This window comes from Symsagittifera roscoffensis, chromosome 5 (assembly GCF_963678635.1).
Source record: "Symsagittifera roscoffensis chromosome 5, txSymRosc1.1, whole genome shotgun sequence".
NCBI lineage: Eukaryota > Metazoa > Xenacoelomorpha > Acoela > Convolutidae > Symsagittifera > Symsagittifera roscoffensis.
In genome coordinates this window covers 36,046,892-36,060,472 of record NC_087066.1, presented here as the reverse complement: position 1 = coordinate 36,060,472, position 13,581 = coordinate 36,046,892, and the positions used below count along the sequence as shown (strand labels likewise).

At 43.3% G+C, this 13,581-nt stretch overlaps 1 protein-coding gene across 1 annotated transcript in view; it reads right to left on the bottom strand.

Moving 5' to 3' along the window:
* LOC134845520 (polymerase delta-interacting protein 2-like) overlaps positions 1 to 13,581 on the bottom strand; it is a 112,623-nt gene that overhangs the window by 42,370 nt on the left and 56,672 nt on the right. The gene's annotated exons all lie outside the window — the stretch shown is intronic.

Genomic DNA, 13,581 nt, shown 5'->3' with positions numbered 1-13,581 from the left:
AAACTCAGAATTGTTTTATGTGTGCGAAAACACTCAAGTGAGAAACTAAGCAACCAAGTTGTAATTGAAAACTGAAAAATTTAGTTGAGCTTTGAACATTAAAGAATTTGTTGCATTTATAAATTTGCATTTTGATTTTAGTTAGTGGCTTTAGAGACACTTACTATTTATTTAGAAAGGCTTGAGTAAAGAGTATATTTAAATATTCCAGCCTGCATGACTGTTTTTAATCAACTAGGAGAACTGATCACTTTGTGGTGATATGAAAGGCTTGGGTAATCTCTCGAAGAGGGAGATTGTTTCATTGTTCTTTCTAACCACAGAGTTTCTTAGTTTTAATATTCAGGACAATAACAAGCAAGATTTCCGAATGGAAGAAGCATAGTAGGATAATTTTAGCTTGTTGGTTGGCAGGACTGTCCTGCAAACCAACATCTTTTAAAAAACTAGGAGAAAAAAATTTTAATCAGGGCATTGACATTGGAAGTCAGAAAAGATGTTTTTATCTTAGGTCATATCCTCAATGTGCAGATTAATGAAAAAAATTGAAGGCTATAGTGATGTAGTATGATGCCATTTATATTCTGCAGTGAGTCGATATGACGCGGATAAAAGTAATTTCGTGCATTTTGTAAATTCTGCTCGATGACACTGTACCAATTTTAAGAACATTGCGAGATTCAATGAGGACATTGACCGGACTGTCTGGGAGTATGTGACATTCGACCAGAATGGACAAAAATGCAGACGCAGCAATTTCGAGTTTTTAGCAGCGAACCTTCCGAATTGGCGGTTTTGAGGGAATAAGAGCGTTATTCGAACGATTGGACAAATCGTGAAGGCTGAAGGGTTCAGAAATTCCTAAAATTTAAAAATTCAAATCGATGACGTAACAATTCTAAGAAACGTCAAAAACGGCCATTTTGGAGAAAGAAACTGAAAAAACACAACAACATTAGTTGCGATAGCGATAACGAAGAAAATTGTGATTGGAAAACAACAACAAATTGCAGAATTAGCAGAGACCGTTCCGAGTTGCAACTATTGTGTCGCTACAATAGTTGCAAGGCCGTTGCGAAAAACGGTGAAGGGTGGAAGATAACCTTCCGGAAGGAAGATAAGGGTCTTATTTCACCGGATTCAAGAATCCTGAGAGGTCTCGGGACTGGAACTTATATCATTTTATACAAATTTTTAGCTTCCCTATCATGTCCTGAATTGAATTTAATTAACATCTGAATTCATTTTGCTAGGATGAGAAGCTAGGAGTTGGGGGAAAGGGTTGATCCATCTTCGATGGAGATGATGATTTTTATCTACTGAACAAAAACAATAATAATTCAATAAATAGTAGTAGCCCTGATTTTAGGAGTGACCTCGTGGTCTGGGGATACTGAGACCTAGCCGTGAGCTCACTGTTTCTGCATGTAATCTAGTTAATTTGAGTGTTTTGACCGAAGCCGAAAGCAGTAACGTTTTGTCGACCCGATGTTAGAAGGACAACCAAAAGAACTGGCTTGTTAGAGACGGTGAAAAGCATGTAGAGCTCTGTTTAGACGTTAGCCAGTCGTCTTAGAACCTAGCTTTATTTTCCGTCGATATGTATCTTCCGGGCGAATGTTACAGGGGTATCCCAATGGTCAGTTCCAAAACTTAATTCTCGAGTAAAAACTTATTTCCCTTGCTGGAATTTATTAGTAGCAAACTTCTCAAGTTATTATACTTAATGCTAGAGTTACTGATTAATTTAGTTATCCCAATTCTCGAGTGTGCCGATATGTGAGTATTCAGTTTAGTTTTCTTGAGTGTGCTTTATGATTGTTATGTTGAGGTAAGGAGAGTTTTAGTTTGATCCATCTGAAATGGATCAAAGTTTTGCTGTCTAATAAAAAGGAACTGTACGGACTGTTCCGACCCTGTTTTTAACGGCGTTCGGGTATTTTGGGTATTTTGAGACCTAAGTATGGGGACGTTCTTTTTTTCCAGAGTGGGGGTATTATAGTAGTGGCATTTAAGCTGTAACGGGTTTTTAGTCTCATGTCGCAAGTGAACCGAATTGGCTCCGACCGTTTGAGGTGGAAAAACACAAGAGATAGTGTCCCTGACTCTTGAGTCAATGGTTATAGGGTCTATTTTTCTTTAACCTCAAGTAGGTGACTGTTACATAATGTTTTTATGGCGCTCCTGGGTGTTTTTACGACATAATGACTACGGAGTCGAACCCACTTGAAACAGCTCCGTGCTACATGCCCATTCTAGAGTACCTGTGGTACGGTTCAGCGGGATTGTGCAAACCTTCCGGTCGAACCGTGATAGCTTTTTAAGAAAACTTGAGAAAATTACCTGGTAAAACGGTCTCCAAATGAGGCCTAGCTAACCGAGTAAGGGGGGGGGGGTAATAAGGGGGACTAAAAAACGAACAAAAAGACAAAAAGCGAAACAAAAACCGAAAAAGAATAGAAAAAGGAACAAAAACCATAAAACAAAAAATGACAGTGACTTTGACACCAGATTAATTGGATCAAACCTTTATATTAATTAAATAGTATACCCATACTGTTTTTATAAGACCGATCGTTTCGATTAATTCAGCAACTTAATAAGGTGCCCGAGTGTGGGGCGTTGTTAAGGGTTTTCAGATAGCTTGCAACTTAGCTGGACCACTAGGAGACTTAACTGGAAGAGGTGACCAGTCGAGTAGGAAAGTGGTTCACAGGGACTTAGCTGGACCATTAGGAGACTTGACTGGAACAGGTGACCAGCCAAGTGGGAAATTGGTGCTGGTGATCAGGTGCAGGACACGTCAAGGAGACAATCAGCGCGGAATTAGAACAACCAAAAGAGGACACACAGAGGTATTCTGGTTGATCAATCGGGTATCGCTAGAATCCACATTGCATTATAGGAGATAAGTGTAAAATTAGATAAGCGGAACCCCATTGTTCTGAGGAACATTTTTACTTAAGCAGAGCTTGGAAACAGGCTCTACGGTTTTCTCTTGAGAGGTTTAGCAACCAGCGCATAAGGGAATTTTCGGCTTAAGAGGGGGCTAAACAGGGGGGAGGTTAGAAGAGGAGCTGGTTAGGTTAGAGGTTGGCGGTTGCAAATTGTAAAAAGGGGGGACACATTAGAGTAACTAATTGATCGACATCGTCGTTCTAGTTACATCAGAATCTTACACGCGTTGATTATAAGAAGCGGATATCCAAATTTAAGATCGAATTGAGGTAGGTACCCTGGTTGGATCGTGTGGGGGAAGGGAAGTAGACAGTTTTTGTGATACCCTATAAGATTGCTAGCAGGGGGGAGGAAAACGCGTGGCAATCAGGTACCAGACGTTTTTTCTAATAAAAGGTTGACACAAATCACCTTTGAAATTTAAGTGGGTTCATCTTTCTGTTTTTATCATTTTTTCCCTGTTTAAGTATTCATGTTTTTGGTAAAAAATTTTAATCGGTTTTGAACAAACAGGTGATCACAAGACACTCCCGAACAAGTTGGGTTTCAACTTGCATCAAAATATTAAAAGGGAGATAAATACAGGGGGGTCGGTAATTCTAACTTTTGGCCAGTAAGATTGGGTTTTTTGGGAATTTTTTTTACTAGAGCTCGAGTGGTGGTATCAGGTACAGTGGTTCAAGAGTCCCGATAACGAAAGAGAAGAGTTCCCACTATCCCAACACTTGGTAGAGAAGTCCTGGGACAGTACCGAAGAGTCTTGGGACAGCGGTCTTGGGACAGTACGGTCTTGGGACAGTGCGGCCTTGGGACAGTACAGTCTTGGGACAGTGGTCTTGGGACAGTGGTCTTGGGACAGTAGTCTTGGGACAGTACAGTCTTGGGACAGTAGTCTTGGGACGGTGGTCTTGGGACAGTATAGTCTTGGGACAGTAGTCTTGGGACGATGCAGTCTTGGGACGGTGGTCTTCGGACAGTGCAATCTTGGGACGGTACAGTCTTGGGACAGTAGTCTTGGGACGGTAGTCTTGGGACAGTAAAGTCATGGAACGGTAGTCTTGGGACAGTGCAGTCTTGGGACAGTGGTCTTGGGACAGTACAGTCTTGGGACAGTAGTCTTGGGACGGTAGTCTTGGGACAGTACAGTCATGGGACAGTACAGGGACAGTAGTCTTGGGACAGCAGTCTTGGGATAGTGCGGTCTTGGGACAGTGGTCTTGGGATAGTGGTCTTGGGACAGTAGTCTTGGGACAGTACGGTCTTGGGACAGTAGTCTTGGGACGGTGGTCTGGGGACAGTGCAGTCTTGGGACAGTAGTCTTGGGACGGTGCATTCTTGGGACGGTGGTCTTGGGACAGCGCAATCTTGGGACGGTACAGTCTTGGGACAGTAGTCTTGGGACGGTAGTCTTGGGACAGTACAGTCATGGAACGGTAGTCTTGGGACAGTGCAGTCTTGGGACAGTGGTCTTGGGACAGTACAGTCTTGGGACAGTAGTCTAGGGACGGTAGTCTTGGGACAGTACAGTCTTGGGACGGTAGTCTTGGGACAGTGCAGTCTTGGGACAGTGGTCTTGGGACAGTGGTCTTGGGACAGTGCAGTCTTGGGACAGTACAGTCTTGGGACATCACGAGGAAGTCTTGGGACAGTTCAGAGAAGTCTTGGGACAGCACGAGAGGGTCTTGGGACAGTACATAGAAGTCTTGGACAGTACCGGAAAGTGTTGGGACGGTACAAAAAAGTTGTGTGACGGTACCAAAAGGACTTGCGACAGTGAGAAATAGCTCACCGCTCAATTAAAAGCAAAGGGATCCGTCAGAACGATTAAAATCAAAAAAATCTTCTCTAATAAGATCACGAGTTGAAGATTTATTTTACTTAAGAGGATTAGGAATATTTTTAGAGTTTTTATCCTTAGAAGAGAAATTTGTAAAAATTAATATTGTAGATAGAAAAAATTGTAAAAAAAAATCATGAGGCGAAGTAGGGTACCAATAGCAGAAAAAAGGGTTCTAGAATCGAAGACAAAACATAACTCGTCGCAACGAAAACTGATGCCGTGGGACCAAAAAGTAACAAGGAAGAACTTTTCAGTGAGCATGGTCAACACAAGAAGCGCAAAGGAAAAACAAGACCAGAGGAAGCGCTGAAGAGGGACGGACGAAACCTGCTATAGAAATTGATCTTGAGACACCAGATCAGAGTGTTGATGAAGTGGAGAAGAAGACAATGGAGTCGACACCGATGCCGAATGCGGAAGAACAAAAGCAAAAGTCGATGGAATTCTCGCCGATAGACACCGTGGAGGACACAACGGGCAACACGCCAGAAATCATAAAGGACGAGTCTCAAACGAAAAGAACGTCATTCACAGAGAGGTTCGCAATGATGGTCGGAATGAAATCAAGAGACATAGTGGAGGAAGAACCGAAGGCCGAGAAAGGCAAAACGTTCGGAACAGTTTCCACCATAACAGCAAATGATCAAGTCAAACATGGGGCAACAGCTAGTCATGGGGCATCAGCTGACCATGAAACGAAAACTCCTCTTGAGTTGGGCGATTTAATGAATGGCGAAGTTAGATCAGGTCGACAAAAAACTAAAGTGCAGCGAGGAGGATCCAGAAGTGATAAAGAAGGAAATAAGATACAACAAAAGCGAGTACTTGGACAACTATTTTAACCTGGCAAGGGCGACGGAGGAAAAGCTTCAGCAGATGTCAGACAAGGTAGAGGCCACTGACAAAGACCGAGAGAAGAACATCAAGAAAGACATGCAAGAAATGAAGCAACGGTATGACACCGTGAACAGTAAGCTAGGGAATCTGGAGACGAGGATGAACACTATGAGCAGAGACCAGGCGGAGAGTTCGTGTGCCATACAGTCCAAACTGGATGCCATCTTGAGAAACTCTATAACACAAGACAATCTGGTAACAAATCGAACACAAGGCAACAGAGTCGATTTTGTGGAACCACAACGGAACAAACGGGAGTCAACACCGTTACCGTTAACCCGGGATGCAGCAAGCACAGCACCGGGGGGGGGGGGGGCAAGACAATTATGAAGAGTGGAACCGCAAATACGACGAGTGGTCCAGGGGATTCCACGACGAACAATAACGTGAGACCGGATGCCATGACGTCGGCGAGCACCTGGGAAATGATGAACAGGACACTGGAGGCCTTCGCCTAGAGTAACACTGACTCGAGTGAAAGAGGAGGTGGCAAATCCAGGAAAACCTTCCAGAAGCCGAAAGAATTTAAAGATGACTCAGATAGATGGGTGCATCGACACATGGGTAGAAGTCATGAGATTACACCTGGAACAAGACAACTTGAATGACGAGAGACAGGCCTGCACGGCGATATTGAGCAACCTAGAAGGCGCAGCGTTAAAATGTGTAGTTGCGAAGAAGGAGGAGGAACGCGACACTGCGGACAAGATCTTTGAGATATTGTTGAATCGATTCGGGTCAGGCATGAAGGGTCACCAAGCGATGATGAGATTTGAAAAGAGAAGGCAAAGGGACGATGAGTCAATTGATCAGTTCCTGGATAATCTTGAGAGCTTGAGACGAAGGAGTGACCCTGAAGAGTCAACAAACAGAAGGAACTTTAGCATCGCCTCGAAGTTCATCGATGGGGTAAAAAGTGACGACTTGAGAACAATGTTGGCAACATACTATACACTGTCGAAAGATAATGCACCGACTCAGGAAGAGATGAGACAAAAGTCAAGGGAGTACATGCTGATGAAGCCTAAGAAGTACTCGTACTCAAAGAACAGGAATGTGCAAGGGGGGGTCAACCACAAAGAACGTCATGGTACAAGCCTAGAGATGACATGGACAAACGTAGATCATGCGCAAATTGCGGGTCAGCGGATCATCACGTGGCGGATTGCACGACGTACAAGCAGGGCATGAAGAGCCTAGGATATGCACCGGATGAGCAAGATATGAGCCAGATGGAAGAACACGAGTTCTATAGTGGCTTGATCATCAAAATAGGTGCGAGATGCTTCTTCTGCAATCAAGAGGGGCACTTCAGGATGAACTGTCCATTGTTTTGGGAAGCGGTCAAGAACCAGAGTCACCCCAAGCACAAGTGGGCCTTACCGGCGGTGCAGAACCAGAGAAACAGACAAACTGAGTTTGAAACAAAAAATTCGGAGGCACCGAGTGCGGAATTACCGACCAAGACGGTGAAGGCTGTAACGCAAGTCAAGAGTGCCATGGAGGCCAAAGCCATGAACTCTCTGGAGACAAATTATGAGAGAGCAGCTGCAGAGGCCATCAGCAAAGTGAAACAAAACCTAGCCACGAGGGAAATCGAGCAACGATTGAAACAAGAGATCGAAAAGCAGAATTTGAACGAGACGTTAAGTGGGTTAGTGCCAAAGCCAGAAGCTGAAGTGGGAGCGACAAAGAGTGGAAAATGCAAAATTCTGAAAATGGTGACGGGAAAGCCATTCGGCAAAACGAAGATTGGAGCCAGGATAATGTCAATAATCACAGTGGGCGGTCACGAAGTAACGAGGAATCTAAGCGAAACCAACGATCAGACAGTAATGCACACTAATGTGTACGCAGACTACTTAAGTGCAATAAGTCCGCAGACAACTTCTAGAGCCCTGAGGGCACTACTAAAAAGAGGTGGCAGCAAGTCAGTCCGCGTCGAGAACAGATATACGGAGGCTTATGGTCCGCATGAGGTGATTTTAAACATAGACGGGATAAACATCTACACGAAACCCATGATAACATGCCACGAAGACCTTGCCGGACAGATCTACGTGGGCAAAGAAGAACTGAAAATGAGATCGATTGGACATTGTGCCATGTTGGAAGAACATGCAATGCACATCGGGACGGAGGCAGATATGTCAGCACACGTGCTTGACATAAGTGGCAAGAAGACTCAGTTACGCGGGTTACTTGATACGGGAGCAGTCTTGAGTGTAATACCAATTGAAACTTGGGAGCGAATGGGTTTCAATAAGGATGACTTGAAAGACTCAAGAACACGGCTGTCAGCTGCAAACAAAGGGGCGCTGCGGGTGCTAGGCAGAACACCAATAATAGCCCTAAACCTGGAGGAACGCAACCTGTGGATGAGCTTTCTCGTGGTAGAAAACCTAGATGAGTCTGACCAACTCATTTTAGGCAGAGACTTCACCAGGAACTTCGACGTAACGATTGATTTAAACAATGCTATGTTCAGGATACGGAACCCGGATAGGAGGTACGCAATTAAACCGGTAAATTTAATAATGGCGAGTGAAAATAAAGCACCGGTAATCTTGAGTAGGAGGGTGAGTCTGGAAGCGAACGAAGCGGCAATTGTAAGCGTGCGAAAGAAAAACCATAATGAACTAAGTGATAACAAGCAAGTATGCATAGTCCCAAAACCTAATAGTCAATGTGCTGCTGTTTCAGGAAGATCCTTCTCGATAACCAAGAGCGGCCTCTGCGTCAGTGTCTTGTTGAATACTCTTGATATACCCATCACGATACAAAGGGGAAGGAAGCTGGGATATGCTTTACCCGTGAAAACTCGATATGAAATGACTGAAAATCCAAAACAGAATGAAGTTATTGATTGTCCCAATCAAACGGACAAAATTTGTATCTTGAGACGATTGAAGAAAATAAAAGGTTAATCAGGTCTTGTAAAATCACTTAAGTCAGAGACAGACGATGGACTTTGGAGCTGTTCAAATTTCCCAGAAAGACCCACACTAGAGGAGATGGAAATGGATCAACCAGTTTTACCTGAAATAGAACACTTGAGGGGTAAGGCAATGGATGAACAGCTCGAGGCCGTCAAGAACGTAGTAGAGCGGAACGAAGACGTTTTCTCGAAACATAAGGCAAACATTGGATGTTGTAATTTCGTTGAACATGAAATAGAGCTTGAGGAGACTGCGGTACCGCACAGGGAGGGGGCGAGGCCATGACCCCGCACAAATCGGATGCATGTAGAAAAGAAATAGAGACCTTATTAGAGTATGATATGATAGAACCATCCAAATCACCGTAGGCGTGTGGAGTAGTGATGGCCAAAAAGAAAGGCGACCAATTGAGGTTTTCTTCTGATTTTCGGTATCTGAACTCCATCACGGTGTAGGATGCCTATCCCATACCTAGAATTGATGAGAGCCTCTCGAAGTTAGGTGATGCAAAATTTCTTACGACTCTTGATTTAGGATTGGCTTTCTGGCAGGACCCACTGAGGAAGCAGGACAGGGAAAAAACGGGGTTCGCCTGCGAGCTGGGGCTGTTTCAATGGAAACGGATGCCGTTTGGTCTTTGCAATGCCACGGCTACATTTCAACGGTTGATGGCACACGCATTGATAGGTGTGACAAAGAAATACGGCAACCTGGTAATGTGCTACGTGGATGACGTGGTAATTGCGACGCCTACACTGGAGGACCACATCGAGCGATCAAGAAGAAGTCGTACAGCTACGTGTCCGGAATCATAGGGATAGCATACAACCCTTTCCTGAGTGAAGACATACGCGATTGCTTCTTCGATTACGAGCATGCAGTGTTGCTAAGATTCTGGACGTCGAGGATTGTAACGATTAAGAGCGCTAATAATCCACAGACCAAATTGGGACTGGTCTTTGAAGAAGAGGTGACTGCACCTTCCTTACCAAAATCTGACAAAAGAGTGGAGTTTGGGTTGGGATTCTCAGATGAACTACTGAGAACGAGCTTGATGGTAGTGTGGGAACTGATGAGACCATAATGGTGTCCTAGTCCCAATGCTGACACGATATTACGGGCGACACAAGACGTGCAGAGGGAGCTGAACGCAGATTGTAACCTGCGTGACCTGAACATCATATATAATGTGATGATAACAGCCTCTAGGAGCAACGGGGAAGACAAAGTGGAGTTGCCTGGCTGGGGACCAGAAGACTGGGTCAAACCTGGTAGCTGTCTGGCGGAAGTCTGTGGACTGGAATGTCACGTTTGTGGAGGTCTGGAGTCACTATTTAATCTAGCACAGAAACATGAGATGGTCACAACCATCAGTGTAGAAGTGTTCCCAGGAGTTCTGCAAACTGAGCAAAAGTACATAGGAAAATGGAGGGAAGCGATCGAGACGGAAATGAACATCAGACACAGTGAGTCTTAATGTAGACCATCAGGAGCACGATATTTGGTGGGATCGACATTGGCTCCAATGTGCAAGAGCAGATACCCGGTGCATTTCGTTGCTGTAGATGTAAAGAGTACGAGAACGATCGTGGATCAAGCCTTCTCAGTGCCAAAGTGTGTGAGACTAACGAGAATGTCCAAAAAATCTTACGAGTTGCTAAGTAAGATGTTCTCAGCAGTTCCAGAGAGAACAAAGAAGGAGTTGGAATCGATACTGGGAAGGAAGTTCATGGGATACGTGAGTGGGAACTTCAGTGACTTTGAAAGACACAAACAGAGAGGATCAACCGTTACGGATTAAAATACAGCAGACGAGAATGATGAAGTCTACCGAGTGATGATGGAAGTAGAACCATTACTGGAAGCTTCGGGAAAACGTAATTGGAGGAGCATCATGTTGACACATATCGAGTTTCCCTGCCACAGCTTGCTGCAGACCTGGTGGTATCCCGATCGTGGTAATCTGGTGTTGATCTGGGACTCTGGAGAGCTGCTCTCCATGGGTTTACCAGACTCATCGCGGCCCATAACGGTAGTGATAGTGGGAGTTATGATGGCAATACGATGGCTGGAGGCTCATGTGAGAGAAAACAATAGACAGGAGGCACCGACGAGAGAACGGTTGCAGAAATTGGATTGTCTAAAAGATTTAGATCTTTTTGAGACAATGTGCAAGATTCTGAACATTCCGATGGAAGTGAAATAGATATGGGCAAGAAGACGATTAATGCCATAGTTCAGAGCTAACATGACTGCATGGTTGTACGAATATGCCACAAAGCATATGTCGAAGCACGGCAGAGCGTACAGTGGATATCAGCTGGACATTGGAGCAGGAGCTTTCAAGCGAGCTTTCGTGACTCATCGAAATGCAGTGACCACCGCTGTAAAGATAATTTCCAGGACGAGTGAACGTAGTGGAAAGGAGAAGGAAGAGATGTTGAAGAAAGATTTGGAGAAAGACAAACAGAGGGTAGAAGAGCAGAAGTGTTGGAGGACTGCTTCCAACAGCGTCAGAATAGCTAACGATGTGTTGCAAGACACAGAAACTGAAAGTGCAGAGTCAGCGTCACAGGAGGAAGAGATGGAACATTGACAAACGGTCGAAAGAACAAGAGGCAAAAAGAAAGAAAATTAGAAGAATTTAGAAGTTTTAGAACTTCTAAACGACGAAAAGAAGAGAAACAAAGGAGTGACGAAAAAGAAGAAGTTAAAACTCAGAATTGTTTTATGTGTGTGAAAACACTCAAGTGAGAAACTAAGCAACCAAGTTGTAATTGAAAACTGAAACATTTAGTTGAGCTTTGAACATTAAAGAATTTGTTGCATTTATAAATTTGCATTTTGATTTTAGTTAGTGGCTTTAGAGACACTTACTATTTATTTAGAAAGGCTTTAGAGTAAAGAGTATATTTAAATATTCCAGCCTGCATGACTGTTTTTAATCAACTAGGAGAACTGATCACTTTGTGGTGATATGAAAGGCTTGGGTAATCTCTCGAAGAGGGAGATTGTTTCATTGTTCTTTCTAACCACAGAGTTTCTTAGTTTTAATATTCAGGACAATAACAAGCAAGATTTCCGAAGGGAAGAAGCATAGTAGGATAATTTTAGCTTGTTGGTTGGCAGGACTGTCCTGCAAACCAACATCTTTTAAAAAACTAGGAGAAAAAAATTTTAATCAGGGCATTGACATTGGAAGTCAGAAACGATGTTTTTATCTTAGGTCATATCCTCAATGTGCAGATTAATGAAAAAAATTGAAGGCTATAGTGATGTAGTATGATGCCATTTATATTCTGCAGTGAGTCGATATGACGCGGATAAAAGTAATTTCGTGCATTTTGTAAATTCTGCTCGATGACACTGTACCAATTTTAAGAACATTGCGAGATTCAATGAGGACATTGACCGGACTGTCTGGGAGTATGTGACATTCGACCAGAATGGACAAAAATGCAGACGCAGCAATTTCGAGTTTTTAGCAGCGAACCTTCCGAATTGGCGGTTTTGAGGGAATAAGAGCGTTATTCGAACGATTGGACAAATCGTGAAGGCTGAAGGGTTCGGAAATTCCTAAAATTTAAAAATTCAAATCGATGACGTAACAATTCTAAGAAACGTCAAAAACGGCCATTTTGGAAAAAGAAACTGAAAAAAACACAACAACATTAGTTGCGATAGCGATAACGAAGAAAATTGTGATTGGAAAACAACAACAAATTGCAGAATTAGCAGAGACCGTTCCGAGTTGCAACTATTGTGTCGCTACAATAGTTGCAAGGCCGTTGCGAAAAACGGTGAAGGGTGGAAGACAACCTTCCGGAAGGAAGATAAGGGTCTTATTTAACCGGATTCAAGAATCCGGAGAGGTCTCGGGACTGGAACTTATATCATTTTATACAAACTTTTAGCTTCCCTATCATGTCCTGAATTGAATTTAATTAACATCTGAATTCATTTTGCTAGGATGAGAAGCTAGGAGTTGGGGGAAAGGGTTGATCCATCTTCGATGGAGATGATGATTTTTATCTACTGAACAAAAACAATAATAATTCAATAAATAGTAGTAGCCCTGATTTTAGGAGTGACCTCGTGGTCTGGGGATACTGAGACCTAGCCGTGAGCTCACTGTTTCTGCATGTAATCTAGTTAATTTGAGTGTTTTGACCGAAGCCGAAAGCAGTAACGTTTTGTCGACCCGATGTTAGAAGGACAACCAAAAGAACTGGCTTGTTAGAGACGGTGAAAAGCATGTAGAGCTCTGTTTAGACGTTAGCCAGTCGTCTTAGAACCTAGCTTTATTTTCCGTCGATATGTATCTTCCGGGCGAATGTTACAGGGGTATCCCAATGGTCAGTTCCAAAACTTAATTCTCGAGTAAAAACTTATTTCCCTTGCTGGAATTTATTAGTAGCAAACTTCTCAAGTTATTATACTTAATGCTAGAGTTACTGATTAATTTAGTTATCCCAATTCTCGAGTGTGCCGATATGTGAGTATTCAGTTTAGTTTTCTTGAGTGTGCTTTATGATTGTTATGTTGATGTAAGGAGAGTTTTAGTTTGATCCATCTGAAATGGATCAAAGTTTTGCTGTCTAATAAAAAGGAACTGTACGGACTGTTCCGACCCTGTTTTTAACGGCGTTCGGGTATTTTGGGTATTTTGAGACCTAAGTATGGGGACGTTCTTATTTTCCAGAGTGGGGGTATTATAGTAGTGGCATTTAAGCTGTAACGGGTTTTTAGTCTCATGTCGCAAGTGAACCGAATTGGCTCCGACCGTTTGAGGTGGAAAAACACAAGAGATAGTGTCCCTGACTCTTGAGTCAATGGTTATAGGGTCTATTTTTCTTTAACCTCAAGTAGGTGACTGTTACATAATGTTTTTATGGCGCTCCTGGGTGTTTTTACGACATAATGACTACGGAGTCGAACCCACTTGAA